A 24,782-nucleotide genomic window follows, 5' to 3' on the forward strand; every position below is an offset into this window, starting at 1 on the left:
AGGGTCCCAAGACACAGACCACACACCTCAAGGCACATAACTGCTCACAAAACACACACGGAAAACACTGCACAGACTACGTACTGCACACACCATGAGACATACTGAACAAGCGAAACCGCACAGTCAACACTTCTGATATCACGTGCATAACTCAAACAGCCAAACACACACACACAACCTCTCTAACACAACCACACACAAATCACAAACTCCACACATAAGACGGACACAACACATACTAATAATCCACAGACTACTCCCCTATGACGCACTACACACAACACACACAGCCACAAGCAGGCAGTATAGAGCACACACAGGTGCACGCAGACAGCTCGAAAAATCACACCCAAAATACACACTCACAGAACACATCAGACGCAACGCAAAACTTACATCACACAGAATGCTCAAAATACAGAGACCACCCAACATCTATCCTGTATGTAACACACAGAAAGCATATAGACAGCGCTCACACAACCCAGAACACAGTACACAACAGAAAGCAGAAAGACCAGACGCAGTACACATGAAACACGACGACGGAAGGCAGACAACAGAAACACAACACACACACAAACACCAACGGATAACTCATAAAAAATGACAAGATATACAACACACAAAGAACCACTCAGTGCACAGAACACACAGCTCACGACCACACCCATGACACATTGCACGCCACACAGAGAAAGTATGCAGAACAATGTACTCAACAAGCAGCAAAGAACCCATAACACACATTGTACATTCACAACACACACCACATATACAAGCACCAGTAGAACACTCATAAAAAATGACAAAATGTACAACACACAAGGAACCGCTCAATGCACACAACTCACAACCACGCACGTCACACATTGCACGCCACACGGAGAAAATTACACAGAGCAGTGAACTCGACACGCAGTAAAGATCCCACACCACACGTAGTACCTACTCTACACACACAACATGGACAACACACACAAAATAAACAAGGCCCACAGATCACAGTCAACACAAGCCCAAACACACAAGAACACACAGCACACACAGCACAGCCAAACGGAATACACACAGAATCACAACACAAACACCACAAATCATTCACTACCGCATATCAACCACAAATACAGCACACTACACGAAAGAATTCCAGAAAGCACAACACGCACGGATCAAACACGCACAATACACAGTAATAAACACATAACACACAACGCACACAGCAAGACATAAAAAAAAGAAGCAGAAACGACACACAGCACACACAACACAACACACACAAAATGTGCATCACAACAGCGCAGACAACACTCACTACATACAACACTCGCAGAACATACAACACACCGGCCACACACAACACACATGGAGAGCACCAACACAACACATACAACACACACGAAAAACACCCACAACACGCCAAAGAGTTTACATACAACCTCTCAACACACAAACATCGCCTCACCCTAAACAACAAACCCCACACACACCGAGCACATGACTGCACACAATACCCATGAACCACGGTTCTCAGAGTAAACACAACACACACAGTGAGGGACACTGACCAAGCATGACCACACACAGTACACACATCACAAATTACACTCAATACTCAAACAGCGAACCCCACACACCACCTGTCAAACACAAACCCACGGTAATCACAACCACATGCAGAACCTGCACCACACACAACACATGCGAAATGACATGGAAGAAATACACAAACCACAAAAGAACACCGAATTTATGAAACACATTTCACAGACTGCACACACCACACAAAACACACATGAAACATACAGCACACAGGGCCTCACAGAATGCACAATGCGAAGCACACAACCTACATACAAAGCACGTCAGACAGAGCACACAATTAATATCCCACTCAACACGTAAAGCACACAGAGGACACAACACAAAGCACAATATGCCAAACAGATTAGGATACACCCAACACACATGCAACTGAGAGCACAATACGTTGCACATCACGGAACACACGTGCGGTCCCATCACACACTAAACATGAAACAGAAAACCATTCACAGACCACATAACATTCCCGACCATGAACACAACACGCTACAAAAAAGTCACCAAACGTACGACACACAAAGACACACTCCAAGCACGCAACACCCAGCGCAGGACCGCCCACAAACACACCAGTCTCACGGCCCTCCACAGAGCAATACACACAGAACATACCCTACAAACAACAAAGTACCCAAACTGCACACCTCACAATCGCAACAGTCACAACACAGAAAGAACACAACACACGGGAAACACACGCTCAGACACATAAACACTGCCATGCACATTAAGCCAGCAGACCACAGACATCAGAGCTAAAAACACACCATAACGCAGCATGCAAAACGCAACACAACACAGAATACACACCCAATCACACAACAAACACCACAACCCATGCCCTACAGTATAAACAAAAGACGAACGACGCACTTCACACATGACACAAAACCCACAAACACAAAGGACCACACAGAAAGACGCACAACGCAAACATCGCACACAACACACACATTAAAAGAAACACATCAACACATTGCCGCAACACACAAAATAATACACAAATTACAGAGCAATACATCACACAACACACAAACATCACACACAATTTATACATCACACCTCATAACACACACAACACCCTGCAGTAACAACACAACACACAGACCGATGCAACCACTACATACCATACATAAAGCCACACGCTCAAGGAATAACCACAATAAACTTAAGTAAACTCCCACAAACACAAAGACAGAGGACACACACAAACTCAGCACGCTAAAAGCACAACAGATGAAACAACATACAGCACAAACATCACAGGACATAAAGGCACACGATTCTCAGACACCACGGTTAGCCATATACACACCACACACACAATGAGGTACACGACACGAGCAAAACCACATACAGATAACACGTGTCCCCTCACACACTTAATCAATCACACACACAGCCTCTCAAACACAGCCAAACACGTATCAGAATCACATATGCATCACACACAGAAAACATACAAAACCACATGAAAGCAAACAACCAAGAATAAAGGCAGATACCACACTTTTCTAACACTGAACACCCCACTCACAACCGCACGCAGACACCCCACACGCATGTATACACGGGCACCTTTACGCAATGCGCGCACAAACACACACACACACAACATAAAGTAAAAACACAACAGTCACAGGGCGCACACCAGACACAACAGAGCACATGTTTCTCCTAAAACACACAAGTCACATTTGCAAGAGTACATGCACCACGCACCGTGAGGAACACCAAACACAACCACACACAGGTGACATATCTCACTTCGCAAACATAACAAGCACCCTCACATCACAACTCAAACACAACCATACGCAAATCACAATCACATACGGAAAACACACACAAAACAAATCCCTAGGCAAAACACACACAACCCACAAAGAAGACAAAGAGCGCACATTGCATACACTACACTCTGCAAGCACAACCACGCACAGACACAAAACACGTACATCCTCACGCAGGAGCACAACGCAGAGCACACACACAACACAGAAACATGCGAAACAAGGGTCCCAAGACACAGACCACACACCTCAAGGCACATAACTGCTCACAAAACACACACGGAAAACACTGCACAGACTACGTACTGCACACACCATGAGACATACTGAACAAGCGAAACCGCACAGTCAACACTTCTGATATCACGTGCATAACTCAAACAGCCAAACACACACACACAACCTCTCTAACACAACCACACACAAATCACAAACTCCACACATAAGACGGACACAACACATACTAATAATCCACAGACTACTCCCCTATGACGCACTACACACAACACACACAGCCACAAGCAGGCAGTATAGAGCACACACAGGTGCACGCAGACAGCTCGAAAAATCACACCCAAAATACACACTCACAGAACACATCAGACGCAACGCAAAACTTACATCACACAGAATGCTCAAAATACAGAGACCACCCAACATCTATCCTGTATGTAACACACAGAAAGCATATAGACAGCGCTCACACAACCCAGAACACAGTACACAACAGAAAGCAGAAAGACCAGACGCAGTACACATGAAACACGACGACGGAAGGCAGACAACAGAAACACAACACACACACAAACACCAACGGATAACTCATAAAAAATGACAAGATATACAACACACAAAGAACCACTCAGTGCACAGAACACACAGCTCACGACCACACCCATGACACATTGCACGCCACACAGAGAAAGTATGCAGAACAATGTACTCAACAAGCAGCAAAGAACCCATAACACACATTGTACATTCACAACACACACCACATATACAAGCACCAGTAGAACACTCATAAAAAATGACAAAATGTACAACACACAAGGAACCGCTCAATGCACACAACTCACAACCACGCACGTCACACATTGCACGCCACACGGAGAAAATTACACAGAGCAGTGAACTCGACACGCAGTAAAGATCCCACACCACACGTAGTACCTACTCTACACACACAACATGGACAACACACACAAAATAAACAAGGCCCACAGATCACAGTCAACACAAGCCCAAACACACAAGAACACACAGCACACACAGCACAGCCAAACGGAATACACACAGAATCACAACACAAACACCACAAATCATTCACTACCGCATATCAACCACAAATACAGCACACTACACGAAAGAATTCCAGAAAGCACAACACGCACGGATCAAACACGCACAATACACAGTAATAAACACATAACACACAACGCACACAGCAAGACATAAAAAAAAGAAGCAGAAACGACACACAGCACACACAACACAACACACACAAAATGTGCATCACAACAGCGCAGACAACACTCACTACATACAACACTCGCAGAACATACAACACACCGGCCACACACAACACACATGGAGAGCACCAACACAACACATACAACGCACACGAAAAACACCCACAACACGCCAAAGAGTTTACATACAACCTCTCAACACACAAACATCGCCTCACCCTAAACAACAAACCCCACCCACACCGAGCACATGACTGCACACAATACCCATGAACCACGGTTCTCAGAGTAAACACAACACACACAGTGAGGGACACTGACCAAGCATGACCACACACAGTACACACATCACAAATTACACTCAATACTCAAACAGCGAACCCCACACACCACCTGTCAAACACAAACCCACGGTAATCACAACCACATGCAGAACCCGCACCACACACAACACATGCGAAATGACATGGAAGAAATACACAAACCACAAAAGAACACCGAATTTATGAAACACATTTCACAGACTGCACACACCACACAAAACACACATAAAACATACAGCACACAGGGCCTCACAGAACGCACAATGCGAAGCACACAACCTACATACAAAGCACGTCAGACAGAGCACACAATTAATATCCCACTCAACACGTAAAGCACACAGAGGACACAACACAAAGCACAATATGCCAAACAGATTAGGATACACCCAACACACATGCAACTGAGAGCACAATACGTTGCACATCACGGAACACACGTGCGGTCCCATCACACACTAAACATGAAACAGAAAACCATTCACAGACCACATAACATTCCCGACCATGAACACAACACGCTACAAAAAAGACGCCAAACGTACGACACACAAAGACACACTCCAAGCACGCAACACCCAGCGCAGGACCGCCCACAAACACACCAGTCTCACAGCCCTCCACAGAGCAATACACACAGAACATACCCTACAAACAACAAAGTACCCAAACTGCACACCTCACAATCGCAACAGTCACAACACAGAAAGAACACAACACACGGGAAACACACGCTCAGACACATAAACACTGCCATGCACATTAAGCCAGCAGACCACAGACATCAGAGCTAAAAACACACCATAACGCAGCATGCAAAACGCAACACAACACAGAATACACACCCAATCACACAACAAACACCACAACCCATGCCCTACAGTATAAACAAAAGACGAACGACGCACTTCACACATGACACAAAACCCACAAACACAAAGGACCACACAGAAAGACGCACAACGCAAACATCGCACACAACACACACATTAAAAGAAACACATCAACACATTGCCGCAACACACAAAATAATACACAAATTACAGAGCAATACATCACACAACACACAAACATCACACACAATTTATACATCACACCTCATAACACACACAACACCCTGCAGTAACAACACAACACACAGACCGATGCAACCACTACATACCATACGTAAAGCCACACGCTCAAGGAATAACCACAATAAACTTAAGTAAACTCCCACAAACACAAAGACAGAGGACACACACAAACTCAGCACGCTAAAAGCACAACAGATGAAACAACATACAGCACAAACATCACAGGACATAAAGGCACACGATTCTCAGACACCACGGTTAGCCATATACACACCACACACACAATGAGGTACACGACACGAGCAAAACCACATACAGATAACACGTGTCCCCTCACACACTTAATCAATCACACACACAGCCTCTCAAACACAGCCAAACACGTATCAGAATCACATGCATCACACACAGAAAACATACAAAACCACATGAAAGCAAACAACCAAGAATAAAGGCAGATACCACACTTTTCTAACACTGAACACCCCACTCACAACCGCACGCAGACACCCCACACGCATGTATACACGGGCACCTTTACGCAATGCGCGCACAAACACACACACACACACAACATAAAGTAAAAACACAACAGTCACAGGGCGCACACCAGACACAACAGAGCACATGTTTCTCCTAAAACACACAAGTCACATTTGCAAGAGTACATGCACCACGCACCGTGAGGAACACCAAACACAACCACACACAGGTGACATATCTCACTTCGCAAACATAACAAGCACCCTCACATCACAACTCAAACACAACCATACGCAAATCACAATCACATACGGAAAACACACACAAAACAAATCCCTAGGCAAAACACACACAACCCACAAAGAAGACAAAGAGCGCACATTGCATACACTACACTCTGCAAGCACAACCACGCACAGACACAAAACACGTACATCCTCACGCAGGAGCACAACGCAGAGCACACACACAACACAGAAACATGCGAAACAAGGGTCCCAAGACACAGACCACACACCTCAAGGCACATAACTGCTCACAAAACACACACGGAAAACACTGCACAGACTACGTACTGCACACACCATGAGACATACTGAACAAGCGAAACCGCACAGTCAACACTTCTGATATCACGTGCATAACTCAAACAGCCAAACACACACACACAACCTCTCTAACACAACCACACACAAATCACAAACTCCACACATAAGACGGACACAACACATACTAATAATCCACAGACTACTCCCCTATGACGCACTACACACAACACACACAGCCACAAGCAGGCAGTATAGAGCACACACAGGTGCACGCAGACAGCTCGAAAAATCACACCCAAAATACACACTCACAGAACACATCAGACGCAACGCAAAACTTACATCACACAGAATGCTCAAAATACAGAGACCACCCAACATCTATCCTGTATGTAACACACAGAAAGCATATAGACAGCGCTCACACAACCCAGAACACAGTACACAACAGAAAGCAGAAAGACCAGATGCAGTACACATGAAACACGACGACGGAAGGCAGACAACAGAAACACAACACACACACAAACACCAACGGATAACTCATAAAAAATGACAAGATATACAACACACAAAGAACCACTCAGTGCACAGAACACACAGCTCACGACCACACCCATGACACATTGCACGCCACACAGAGAAAGTATGCAGAACAATGTACTCAACAAGCAGCAAAGAACCCATAACACACATTGTACATTCACAACACACACCACATATACAAGCACCAGTAGAACACTCATAAAAAATGACAAAATGTACAACACACAAGGAACCGCTCAATGCACACAACTCACAACCACGCACGTCACACATTGCACGCCACACGGAGAAAATTACACAGAGCAGTGAACTCGACACGCAGTAAAGATCCCACACCACACGTAGTACCTACTCTACACACACAACATGGACAACACACACAAAATAAACAAGGCCCACAGATCACAGTCAACACAAGCCCAAACACACAAGAACACACAGCACACACAGCACAGCCAAACGGAATACACACAGAATCACAACACAAACACCACAAATCATTCACTACCGCATATCAACCACAAATACAGCACACTACACGAAAGAATTCCAGAAAGCACAACACGCACGGATCAAACACGCACAATACACAGTAATAAACACATAACACACAACGCACACAGCAAGACATAAAAAAAAGAAGCAGAAACGACACACAGCACACACAACACAACACACACAAAATGTGCATCACAACAGCGCAGACAACACTCACTACATACAACACTCGCAGAACATACAACACACCGGCCACACACAACACACATGGAGAGCACCAACACAACACATACAACGCACACGAAAAACACCCACAACACGCCAAAGAGTTTACATACAACCTCTCAACACACAAACATCGCCTCACCCTAAACAACAAACCCCACACACACCGAGCACATGACTGCACACAATACCCATGAACCACGGTTCTCAGAGTAAACACAACACACACAGTGAGGGACACTGACCAAGCATGACCACACACAGTACACACATCACAAATTACACTCAATACTCAAACAGCGAACCCCACACACCACCTGTCAAACACAAACCCACGGTAATCACAACCACATGCAGAACCTGCACCACACACAACACATGCGAAATGACATGGAAGAAATACACAAACCACAAAAGAACACCGAATTTATGAAACACATTTCACAGACTGCACACACCACACAAAACACACATGAAACATACAGCACACAGGGCCTCACAGAATGCACAATGTGAAGCACACAACCTACATACAAAGCACGTCAGACAGAGCACACAATTAATATCCCACTCAACACGTAAAGCACACAGAGGACACAACACAAAGCACAATATGCCAAACAGATTAGGATACACCCAACACACATGCAACTGAGAGCACAATACGTTGCACATCACGGAACACACGTGCGGTCCCATCACACACTAAACATGAAACAGAAAACCATTCACAGACCACATAACATTCCCGACCATGAACACAACACGCTACAAAAAAGTCACCAAACGTACGACACACAAAGACACACTCCAAGCACGCAACACCCAGCGCAGGACCGCCCACAAACACACCAGTCTCACGGCCCTCCACAGAGCAATACACACAGAACATACCCTACAAACAACAAAGTACCCAAACTGCACACCTCACAATCGCAACAGTCACAACACAGAAAGAACACAACACACGGGAAACACACGCTCAGACACATAAACACTGCCATGCACATTAAGCCAGCAGACCACAGACATCAGAGCTAAAAACACACCATAACGCAGCATGCAAAACGCAACACAACACAGAATACACACCCAATCACACAACAAACACCACAACCCATGCCCTACAGTATAAACAAAAGACGAACGACGCACTTCACACATGACACAAAACCCACAAACACAAAGGACCACACAGAAAGACGCACAACGCAAACATCGCACACAACACACACATTAAAAGAAACACATCAACACATTGCCGCAACACACAAAATAATACACAAATTACAGAGCAATACATCACACAACACACAAACATCACACACAATTTATACATCACACCTCATAACACACACAACACCCTGCAGTAACAACACAACACACAGACCGATGCAACCACTACATACCATACATAAAGCCACACGCTCAAGGAATAACCACAATAAACTTAAGTAAACTCCCACAAACACAAAGACAGAGGACACACACAAACTCAGCACGCTAAAAGCACAACAGATGAAACAACATACAGCACAAACATCACAGGACATAAAGGCACACGATTCTCAGACACCACGGTTAGCCATATACACACCACACACACAATGAGGTACACGACACGAGCAAAACCACATACAGATAACACGTGTCCCCTCACACACTTAATCAATCACACACACAGCCTCTCAAACACAGCCAAACACGTATCAGAATCACATATGCATCACACAAAGAAAACATACAAAACCACATGAAAGCAAACAACCAAGAATAAAGGCAGATAGCACACTTTTCTAACACTGAACACCCCACTCACAACCGCACGCAGACACCCCACACGCATGTATACACGGGCACCTTTACGCAATGCGCGCACAAACACACACACACACACAACATAAAGTAAAAACACAACAGTCACAGGGCGCACACCAGACACAACAGAGCACATGTTTCTCCTAAAACACACAAGTCACATTTGCAAGAGTACATGCACCACGCACCGTGAGGAACACCAAACACAACCACACACAGGTGACATATCTCACTTCGCAAACATAACAAGCACCCTCACATCACAACTCAAACACAACCATACGCAAATCACAATCACATACGGAAAACACACACAAAACAAATCCCTAGGCAAAACACACACAACCCACAAAGAAGACAAAGAGCGCACATTGCATACACTACACTCTGCAAGCACAACCACGCACAGACACAAAACACGTACATCCTCACGCAGGAGCACAACGCAGAGCACACACACAACACAGAAACACGCGAAACAAGGGTCCCAAGACACAGACCACACACCTCAAGGCACATAACTGCTCACAAAACACACACGGAAAACACTGCACAGACTACGTACTGCACACACCATGAGACATACTGAACAAGCGAAACCGCACAGTCAACACTTCTGATATCACGTGCATAACTCAAACAGCCAAACACACACACACAACCTCTCTAACACAACCACACACAAATCACAAACTCCACACATAAGACGGACACAACACATACTAATAATCCACAGACTACTCCCCTATGACGCACTACACACAACACACACAGCCACAAGCAGGCAGTATAGAGCACACACAGGTGCACGCAGACAGCTCGAAAAATCACACCCAAAATACACACTCACAGAACACATCAGACGCAACGCAAAACTTACATCACCCAGAATGCTCAAAATACAGAGACCACCCAACATCTATCCTGTATGTAACACACAGAAAGCATATAGACAGCGCTCACACAACCCAGAACACAGTACACAACAGAAAGCAGAAAGACCAGATGCAGTACACATGAAACACGACGACGGAAGGCAGACAACAGAAACACAACACACACACAAACACCAACGGATAACTCATAAAAAATGACAAGATATACAACACACAAAGAACCACTCAGTGCACAGAACACACAGCTCACGACCACACCCATGACACATTGCACGCCACACAGAGAAAGTATGCAGAACAATGTACTCAACAAGCAGCAAAGAACCCATAACACACATTGTACATTCACAACACACACCACATATACAAGCACCAGTAGAACACTCATAAAAAATGACAAAATGTACAACACACAAGGAACCGCTCAATGCACACAACTCACAACCACGCACGTCACACATTGCACGCCACACGGAGAAAATTACACAGAGCAGTGAACTCGACACGCAGTAAAGATCCCACACCACACGTAGTACCTACTCTACACACACAACATGGACAACACACACAAAATAAACAAGGCCCACAGATCACAGTCAACACAAGCCCAAACACACAAGAACACACAGCACACACAGCACAGCCAAACGGAATACACACAGAATCACAACACAAACACCACAAATCATTCACTACCGCATATCAACCACAAATACAGCACACTACACGAAAGAATTCCAGAAAGCACAACACGCACGGATCAAACACGCACAATACACAGTAATAAACACATAACACACAACGCACACAGCAAGACATAAAAAAAAGAAGCAGAAACGACACACAGCACACACAACACAACACACACAAAATGTGCATCACAACAGCGCAGACAACACTCACTACATACAACACTCGCAGAACATACAACACACCGGCCACACACAACACACATGGAGAGCACCAACACAACACATACAACGCACACGAAAAACACCCACAACACGCCAAAGAGTTTACATACAACCTCTCAACACACAAACATCGCCTCACCCTAAACAACAAACCCCACACACACCGAGCACATGACTGCACACAATACCCATGAACCACGGTTCTCAGAGTAAACACAACACACACAGTGAGGGACACTGACCAAGCATGACCACACACAGTACACACATCACAAATTACACTCAATACTCAAACAGCGAACCCCACACACCACCTGTCAAACACAAACCCACGGTAATCACAACCACATGCAGAACCCGCACCACACACAACACATGCGAAATGACATGGAAGAAATACACAAACCACAAAAGAACACCGAATTTATGAAACACATTTCACAGACTGCACACACCACACAAAACACACATGAAACATACAGCACACAGGGCCTCACAGAACGCACAATGCGAAGCACACAACCTACATACAAAGCACGTCAGACAGAGCACACAATTAATATCCCACTCAACACGTAAAGCACACAGAGGACACAACACAAAGCACAATATGCCAAACAGATTAGGATACACCCAACACACATGCAACTGAGAGCACAATACGTTGCACATCACGGAACACACGTGCGGTCCCATCACACACTAAACATGAAACAGAAAACCATTCACAGACCACATAACATTCCCGACCATGAACACAACACGCTACAAAAAAGACGCCAAACGTACGACACACAAAGACACACTCCAAGCACGCAACACCCAGCGCAGGACCGCCCACAAACACACCAGTCTCACAGCCCTCCACAGAGCAATACACACAGAACATACCCTACAAACAACAAAGTACCCAAACTGCACACCTCACAATCGCAACAGTCACAACACAGAAAGAACACAACACACGGGAAACACACGCTCAGACACATAAACACTGCCATGCACATTAAGCCAGCAGACCACAGACATCAGAGCTAAAAACACACCATAACGCAGCATGCAAAACGCAACACAACACAGAATACACACCCAATCACACAACAAACACCACAACCCATGCCCTACAGTATAAACAAAAGACGAACGACGCACTTCACACATGACACAAAACCCACAAACACAAAGGACCACACAGAAAGACGCACAACGCAAACATCGCACACAACACACACATTAAAAGAAACACATCAACACATTGCCGCAACACACAAAATAATACACAAATTACAGAGCAATACATCACACAACACACAAACATCACACACAATTTATACATCACACCTCATAACACACACAACACCCTGCAGTAACAACACAACACACAGACCGATGCAACCACTACATACCATACGTAAAGCCACACGCTCAAGGAATAACCACAATAAACTTAAGTAAACTCCCACAAACACAAAGACAGAGGACACACACAAACTCAGCACGCTAAAAGCACAACAGATGAAACAACATACAGCACAAACATCACAGGACATAAAGGCACACGATTCTCAGACACCACGGTTAGCCATATACACACCACACACACAATGAGGTACACGACACGAGCAAAACCACATACAGATAACACGTGTCCCCTCACACACTTAATCAATCACACACACAGCCTCTCAAACACAGCCAAACACGTATCAGAATCACATATGCATCACACACAGAAAACATACAAAACCACATGAAAGCAAACAACCAAGAATAAAGGCAGATAGCACACTTTTCTAACACTGAACACCCCACTCACAACCGCACGCAGACACCCCACACGCATGTATACACGGGCACCTTTACGCAATGCGCGCACAAACACACACACACACACAACATAAAGTAAAAACACAACAGTCACAGGGCGCACACCAGACACAACAGAGCACATGTTTCTCCTAAAACACACAAGTCACATTTGCAAGAGTACATGCACCACGCACCGTGAGGAACACCAAACACAACCACACACAGGTGACATATCTCACTTCGCAAACATAACAAGCACCCTCACATCACAACTCAAACACAACCATACGCAAATCACAATCACATACGGAAAACACACACAAAACAAATCCCTAGGCAAAACACACACAACCCACAAAGAAGACAAAGAGCGCACATTGCATACACTACACTCTGCAAGCACAACCACGCACAGACACAAAACACGTACATCCTCACGCAGGAGCACAACGCAGAGCACACACACAACACAGAAACATGCGAAACAAGGGTCCCAAGACACAGACCACACACCTCAAGGCACATAACTGCTCACAAAACACACACGGAAAACACTGCACAGACTACGTACTGCACACACCATGAGACATACTGAACAAGCGAAACCGCACAGTCAACACTTCTGATATCACGTGCATAACTCAAACAGCCAAACACACACACACAACCTCTCTAACACAACCACACACAAATCACAAACTCCACACATAAGACGGACACAACACATACTAATAATCCACAGACTACTCCCCTATGACGCACTACACACAACACACACAGCCACAAGCAGGCAGTATAGAGCACACACAGGTGCACGCAGACAGCTCGAAAAATCACACCCAAAATACACACTCACAGAACACATCAGACGCAACGCAAAACTAACATCACACAGAATGCTCAAAATACAGAGACCACCCAACATCTATCCTGTATGTAACACACAGAAAGCATATAGACAGCGCTCACACAACCCAGAACACAGTACACAACAGAAAGCAGAAAGACCAGACGCAGTACACATGAAACACGACGACGGAAGGCAGACAACAGAAACACAACACACACACAAACACCAACGGATAACTCATAAAAAATGACAAGATATACAACACACAAAGAACCACTCAGTGCACAGAACACACAGCTCACGACCACACCCATGACACATTGCACGCCACACAGAGAAAGTATGCAGAACAATGTACTCAACAAGCAGCAAAGAACCCATAACACACATTGTACATTCACAACACACACCACATATACAAGCACCAGTAGAACACTCATAAAAAATGACAAAATGTACAACACACAAGGAACCGCTCAATGCACACAACTCACAACCACGCACGTCACACATTGCACGCCACACGGAGAAAATTACACAGAGCAGTGAACTCGACACGCAGTAAAGATCCCACACCACACGTAGTACCTACTCTACACACACAACATGGACAACACACACAAAATAAACAAGGCCCACAGATCACAGTCAACACAAGCCCAAACACACAAGAACACACAGCACACACAGCACAGCCAAACGGAATACACACAGAATCACAACACAAACACCACAAATCATTCACTACCGCATATCAACCACAAATACAGCACACTACACGAAAGAATTCCAGAAAGCACAACACGCACGGATCAAACACGCACAATACACAGTAATAAACACATAACACACAACGCACACAGCAAGACATAAAAAAAAGAAGCAGAAACGACACACAGCACACACAACACAACACACACAAAATGTGCATCACAACAGCGCAGACAACACTCACTACATACAACACTCGCAGAACATACAACACACCGGCCACACACAACACACATGGAGAGCACCAACACAACACATACAACGCACACGAAAAACACCCACAACACGCCAAAGAGTTTACATACAACCTCTCAACACACAAACATCGCCTCACCCTAAACAACAAACCCCACACACACCGAGCACATGACTGCACACAATACCCATGAACCACGGTTCTCAGAGTAAACACAACACACACAGTGAGGGACACTGACCAAGCATGACCACACACAGTACACACATCACAAATTACACTCAATACTCAAACAGCGAACCCCACACACCACCTGTCAAACACAAACCCACGGTAATCACAACCACATGCAGAACCCGCACCACACACAACACATGCGAAATGACATGGAAGAAATACACAAACCACAAAAGAACACCGAATTTATGAAACACATTTCACAGACTGCACACACCACACAAAACACACATAAAACATACAGCACACAGGGCCTCACAGAACGCACAATGCGAAGCACACAACCTACATACAAAGCACGTCAGACAGAGCACACAATTAATATCCCACTCAACACGTAAAGCACACAGAGGACACAACACAAAGCACAATATGCCAAACAGATTAGGATACACCCAACACACATGCAACTGAGAGCACAATACGTTGCACATCACGGAACACACGTGCGGTCCCATCACACACTAAACATGAAACAGAAAACCATTCACAGACCACATAACATTCCCGACCATGAACACAACACGCTACAAAAAAGACGCCAAACGTACGACACACAAAGACACACTCCAAGCACGCAACACCCAGCGCAGGACCGCCCACAAACACACCAGTCTCACAGCCCTCCACAGAGCAATACACACAGAACATACCCTACAAACAACAAAGTACCCAAACTGCACACCTCACAATCGCAACAGTCACAACACAGAAAGAACACAACACACGGGAAACACACGCTCAGACACATAAACACTGCCATGCACATTAAGCCAGCAGACCACAGACATCAGAGCTAAAAACACACCATAACGCAGCATGCAAAACGCAACACAACACAGAATACACACCCAATCACACAACAAACACCACAACCCATGCCCTACAGTATAAACAAAAGACGAACGACGCACTTCACACATGACACAAAACCCACAAACACAAAGGACCACACAGAAAGACGCACAACGCAAACATCGCACACAACACACACATTAAAAGAAACACATCAACACATTGCCGCAACACACAAAATAATACACAAATTACAGAGCAATACATCACACAACACACAAACATCACACACAATTTATACATCACACCTCATAACACACACAACACCCTGCAGTAACAACACAACACACAGACCGATGCAACCACTACATACCATACGTAAAGCCACACGCTCAAGGAATAACCACAATAAACTTAAGTAAACTCCCACAAACACAAAGACAGAGGACACACACAAACTCAGCACGCTAAAAGCACAACAGATGAAACAACATACAGCACAAACATCACAGGACATAAAGGCACACGATTCTCAGACACCACGGTTAGCCATATACACACCACACACACAATGAGGTACACGACACGAGCAAAACCACATACAGATAACACGTGTCCCCTCACACACTTAATCAATCACACACACAGCCTCTCAAACACAGCCAAACACGTATCAGAATCACATATGCATCACACACAGAAAACATACAAAACCACATGAAAGCAAACAACCAAGAATAAAGGCAGATAGCACACTTTTCTAACACTGAACACCCCACTCACAACCGCACGCAGACACCCCACACGCATGTATACACGGGCACCTTTACGCAATGCGCGCACAAACACACACACACACACAACATAAAGTAAAAACACAACAGTCACAGGGCGCACACCAGACACAACAGAGCACATGTTTCTCCTAAAACACACAAGTCACATTTGCAAGAGTACATGCACCACGCACCGTGAGGAACACCAAACACAACCACACACAGGTGACATATCTCACTTCGCAAACATAACAAGCACCCTCACATCACAACTCAAACACAACCATACGCAAATCACAATCACATACGGAAAACACACACAAAACAAATCCCTAGGCAAAACACACACAACCCACAAAGAAGACAAAGAGCGCACATTGCATACACTACACTCTGCAAGCACAACCACGCACAGACACAAAACACGTACATCCTCACGCAGGAGCACAACGCAGAGCACACACACAACACAGAAACACGCGAAACAAGGGTCCCAAGACACAGACCACACACCTCAAGGCACATAACTGCTCACAAAACACACACGGAAAACACTGCACAGACTACGTACTGCACACACCATGAGACATACTGAACAAGCGAAACCGCACAGTCAACACTTCTGATATCACGTGCATAACTCAAACAGCCAAACACACACACACAACCTCTCTAACACAACCACACACAAATCACAAACTCCACACATAAGACGGACACAACACATACTAATAATCCACAGACTACTCCCCTATGACGCACTACACACAACACACACAGCCACAAGCAGGCAGTATAGAGCACACACAGGTGCACGCAGACAGCTCGAAAAATCACACCCAAAATACACACTCACAGAACACATCAGACGCAACGCAAAACTTACATCACCCAGAATGCTCAAAATACAGAGACCACCCAACATCTATCCTGTATGTAACACACAGAAAGCATATAGACAGCGCTCACACAACCCAGAACACAGTACACAACAGAAAGCAGAAAGACCAGATGCAGTACACATGAAACACGACGACGGAAGGCAGACAACAGAAACACAACACACACACAAACACCAACGGATAACTCATAAAAAATGACAAGATATACAACACACAAAGAACCACTCAGTGCACAGAACACACAGCTCACGACCACACCCATGACACATTGCACGCCACACAGAGAAAGTATGCAGAACAATGTACTCAACAAGCAGCAAAGAACCCATAACACACATTGTACATTCACAACACACACCACATATACAAGCACCAGTAGAACACTCATAAAAAATGACAAAATGTACAACACACAAGGAACCGCTCAATGCACACAACTCACAACCACGCACGTCACACATTGCACGCCACACGGAGAAAATTACACAGAGCAGTGAACTCGACACGCAGTAAAGATCCCACACCACACGTAGTACCTACTCTACACACACAACATGGACAACACACACAAAATAAACAAGGCCCACAGATCACAGTCAACACAAGCCCAAACACACAAGAACACACAGCACACACAGCACAGCCAAACGGAATACACACAGAATCACAACACAAACACCACAAATCATTCACTACCGCATATCAACCACAAATACAGCACACTACACGAAAGAATTCCAGAAAGCACAACACGCACGGATCAAACACGCACAATACACAGTAATAAACACATAACACACAACGCACACAGCAAGACATAAAAAAAAGAAGCAGAAACGACACACAGCACACACAACACAACACACACAAAATGTGCATCACAACAGCGCAGACAACACTCACTACATACAACACTCGCAGAACATACAACACACCGGCCACACACAACACACATGGAGAGCACCAACACAACACATACAACGCACACGAAAAACACCCACAACACGCCAAAGAGTTTACATACAACCTCTCAACACACAAACATCGCCTCACCCTAAACAACAAACCCCACACACACCGAGCACATGACTGCACACAATACCCATGAACCACGGTTCTCAGAGTAAACACAACACACACAGTGAGGGACACTGACCAAGCATGACCACACACAGTACACACATCACAAATTACACTCAATACTCAAACAGCGAACCCCACACACCACCTGTCAAACACAAACCCACGGTAATCACAACCACATGCAGAACCCGCACCACACACAACACATGCGAAATGACATGGAAGAAATACACAAACCACAAAAGAACACCGAATTTATGAAACACATTTCACAGACTGCACACACCACACAAAACACACATGAAACATACAGCACACAGGGCCTCACAGAACGCACAATGCGAAGCACACAACCTACATACAAAGCACGTCAGACAGAGCACACAATTAATATCCCACTCAACACGTAAAGCACACAGAGGACACAACACAAAGCACAATATGCCAAACAGATTAGGATACACCCAACACACATGCAACTGAGAGCACAATACGTTGCACATCACGGAACACACGTGCGGTCCCATCACACACTAAACATGAAACAGAAAACCATTCACAGACCACATAACATTCCCGACCATGAACACAACACGCTACAAAAAAGACGCCAAACGTACGACACACAAAGACACACTCCAAGCACGCAACACCCAGCGCAGGACCGCCCACAAACACACCAGTCTCACAGCCCTCCACAGAGCAATACACACAGAACATACCCTACAAACAACAAAGTACCCAAACTGCACACCTCACAATCGCAACAGTCACAACACAGAAAGAACACAACACACGGGAAACACACGCTCAGACACATAAACACTGCCATGCACATTAAGCCAGCAGACCACAGACATCAGAGCTAAAAACACACCATAACGCAGCATGCAAAACGCAACACAACACAGAATACACACCCAATCACACAACAAACACCACAACCCATGCCCTACAGTATAAACAAAAGACGAACGACGCACTTCACACATGACACAAAACCCACAAACACAAAGGACCACACAGAAAGACGCACAACGCAAACATCGCACACAACACACACATTAAAAGAAACACATCAACACATTGCCGCAACACACAAAATAATACACAAATTACAGAGCAATACATCACACAACACACAAACATCACACACAATTTATACATCACACCTCATAACACACACAACACCCTGCAGTAACAACACAACACACAGACCGATGCAACCACTACATACCATACGTAAAGCCACACGCTCAAGGAATAACCACAATAAACTTAAGTAAACTCCCACAAACACAAAGACAGAGGACACACACAAACTCAGCACGCTAAAAGCACAACAGATGAAACAACATACAGCACAAACATCACAGGACATAAAGGCACACGATTCTCAGACACCACGGTTAGCCATATACACACCACACACACAATGAGGTACACGACACGAGCAAAACCACATACAGATAACACGTGTCCCCTCACACACTTAATCAATCACACACACAGCCTCTCAAACACAGCCAAACACGTATCAGAATCACATATGCATCACACACAGAAAACATACAAAACCACATGAAAGCAAACAACCAAGAATAAAGGCAGATAGCACACTTTTCTAACACTGAACACCCCACTCACAACCGCACGCAGACACCCCACACGCATGTATACACGGGCACCTTTACGCAATGCGCGCACAAACACACACACACACACAACATAAAGTAAAAACACAACAGTCACAGGGCGCACACCAGACACAACAGAGCACATGTTTCTCCTAAAACACACAAGTCACATTTGCAAGAGTACATGCACCACGCACCGTGAGGAACACCAAACACAACCACACACAGGTGACATATCTCACTTCGCAAACATAACAAGCACCCTCACATCACAACTCAAACACAACCATACGCAAATCACAATCACATACGGAAAACACACACAAAACAAATCCCTAGGCAAAACACACACAACCCACAAAGAAGACAAAGAGCGCACATTGCATACACTACACTCTGCAAGCACAACCACGCACAGACACAAAACACGTACATCCTCACGCAGGAGCACAACGCAGAGCACACACACAACACAGAAACATGCGAAACAAGGGTCCCAAGACACAGACCACACACCTCAAGGCACATAACTGCTCACAAAACACACACGGAAAACACTGCACAGACTACGTACTGCACACACCATGAGACATACTGAACAAGCGAAACCGCACAGTCAACACTTCTGATATCACGTGCATAACTCAAACAGCCAAACACACACACACAACCTCTCTAACACAACCACACACAAATCACAAACTCCACACATAAGACGGACACAACACATACTAATAATCCACAGACTACTCCCCTATGACGCACTACACACAACACACACAGCCACAAGCAGGCAGTATAGAGCACACACAGGTGCACGCAGACAGCTCGAAAAATCACACCCAAAATACACACTCACAGAACACATCAGACGCAACGCAAAACTAACATCACACAGAATGCTCAAAATACAGAGACCACCCAACATCTATCCTGTATGTAACACACAGAAAGCATATAGACAGCGCTCACACAACCCAGAACACAGTACACAACAGAAAGCAGAAAGACCAGACGCAGTACACATGAAACACGACGACGGAAGGCAGACAACAGAAACACAACACACACACAAACACCAACGGATAACTCATAAAAAATGACAAGATATACAACACACAAAGAACCACTCAGTGCACAGAACACACAGCTCACGACCACACCCATGACACATTGCACGCCACACAGAGAAAGTATGCAGAACAATGTACTCAACAAGCAGCAAAGAACCCATAACACACATTGTACATTCACAACACACACCACATATACAAGCACCAGTAGAACACTCATAAAAAATGACAAAATGTACAACACACAAGGAACCGCTCAATGCACACAACTCACAACCACGCACGTCACACATTGCACGCCACACGGAGAAAATTACACAGAGCAGTGAACTCGACACGCAGTAAAGATCCCACACCACACGTAGTACCTACTCTACACACACAACATGGACAACACACACAAAATAAACAAGGCCCACAGATCACAGTCAACACAAGCCCAAACACACAAGAACACACAGCACACACAGCACAGCCAAACGGAATACACACAGAATCACAACACAAACACCACAAATCATTCACTACCGCATATCAACCACAAATACAGCACACTACACGAAAGAATTCCAGAAAGCACAACACGCACGGATCAAACACGCACAATACACAGTAATAAACACATAACACACAACGCACACAGCAAGACATAAAAAAAAGAAGCAGAAACGACACACAGCACACACAACACAACACACACAAAATGTGCATCACAACAGCGCAGACAACACTCACTACATACAACACTCGCAGAACATACAACACACCGGCCACACACAACACACATGGAGAGCACCAACACAACACATACAACGCACACGAAAAACACCCACAACACGCCAAAGAGTTTACATACAACCTCTCAACACACAAACATCGCCTCACCCTAAACAACAAACCCCACACACACCGAGCACATGACTGCACACAATACCCATGAACCACGGTTCTCAGAGTAAACACAACACACACAGTGAGGGACACTGACCAAGCATGACCACACACAGTACACACATCACAAATTACACTCAATACTCAAACAGCGAACCCCACACACCACCTGTCAAACACAAACCCACGGTAATCACAACCACATGCAGAACCCGCACCACACACAACACATGCGAAATGACATGGAAGAAATACACAAACCACAAAAGAACACCGAATTTATGAAACACATTTCACAGACTGCACACACCACACAAAACACACATAAAACATACAGCACACAGGGCCTCACAGAACGCACAATGCGAAGCACACAACCTACATACAAAGCACGTCAGACAGAGCACACAATTAATATCCCACTCAACACGTAAAGCACACAGAGGACACAACACAAAGCACAATATGCCAAACAGATTAGGATACACCCAACACACATGCAACTGAGAGCACAATACGTTGCACATCACGGAACACACGTGCGGTCCCATCACACACTAAACATGAAACAGAAAACCATTCACAGACCACATAACATTCCCGACCATGAACACAACACGCTACAAAAAAGACGCCAAACGTACGACACACAAAGACACACTCCAAGCACGCAACACCCAGCGCAGGACCGCCCACAAACACACCAGTCTCACAGCCCTCCACAGAGCAATACACACAGAACATACCCTACAAACAACAAAGTACCCAAACTGCACACCTCACAATCGCAACAGTCACAACACAGAAAGAACACAACACACGGGAAACACACGCTCAGACACATAAACACTGCCATGCACATTAAGCCAGCAGACCACAGACATCAGAGCTAAAAACACACCATAACGCAGCATGCAAAACGCAACACAACACAGAATACACACCCAATCACACAACAAACACCACAACCCATGCCCTACAGTATAAACAAAAGACGAACGACGCACTTCACACATGACACAAAACCCACAAACACAAAGGACCACACAGAAAGACGCACAACGCAAACATCGCACACAACACACACATTAAAAGAAACACATCAACACATTGCCGCAACACACAAAATAATACACAAATTACAGAGCAATACATCACACAACACACAAACATCACACACAATTTATACATCACACCTCATAACACACACAACACCCTGCAGTAACAACACAACACACAGACCGATGCAACCACTACATACCATACGTAAAGCCACACGCTCAAGGAATAACCACAATAAACTTAAGTAAACTCCCACAAACACAAAGACAGAGGACACACACAAACTCAGCACGCTAAAAGCACAACAGATGAAACAACATACAGCACAAACATCACAGGACATAAAGGCACACGATTCTCAGACACCACGGTTAGCCATATACACACCACACACACAATGAGGTACACGACACGAGCAAAACCACATACAGATAACACGTGTCCCCTCACACACTTAATCAATCACACACACAGCCTCTCAAACACAGCCAAACACGTAT

The sequence above is a fragment of the Manis pentadactyla genome, chromosome 4 (assembly GCF_030020395.1).
Source record: "Manis pentadactyla isolate mManPen7 chromosome 4, mManPen7.hap1, whole genome shotgun sequence".
Taxonomy (NCBI): Eukaryota; Metazoa; Chordata; class Mammalia; order Pholidota; family Manidae; genus Manis; species Manis pentadactyla.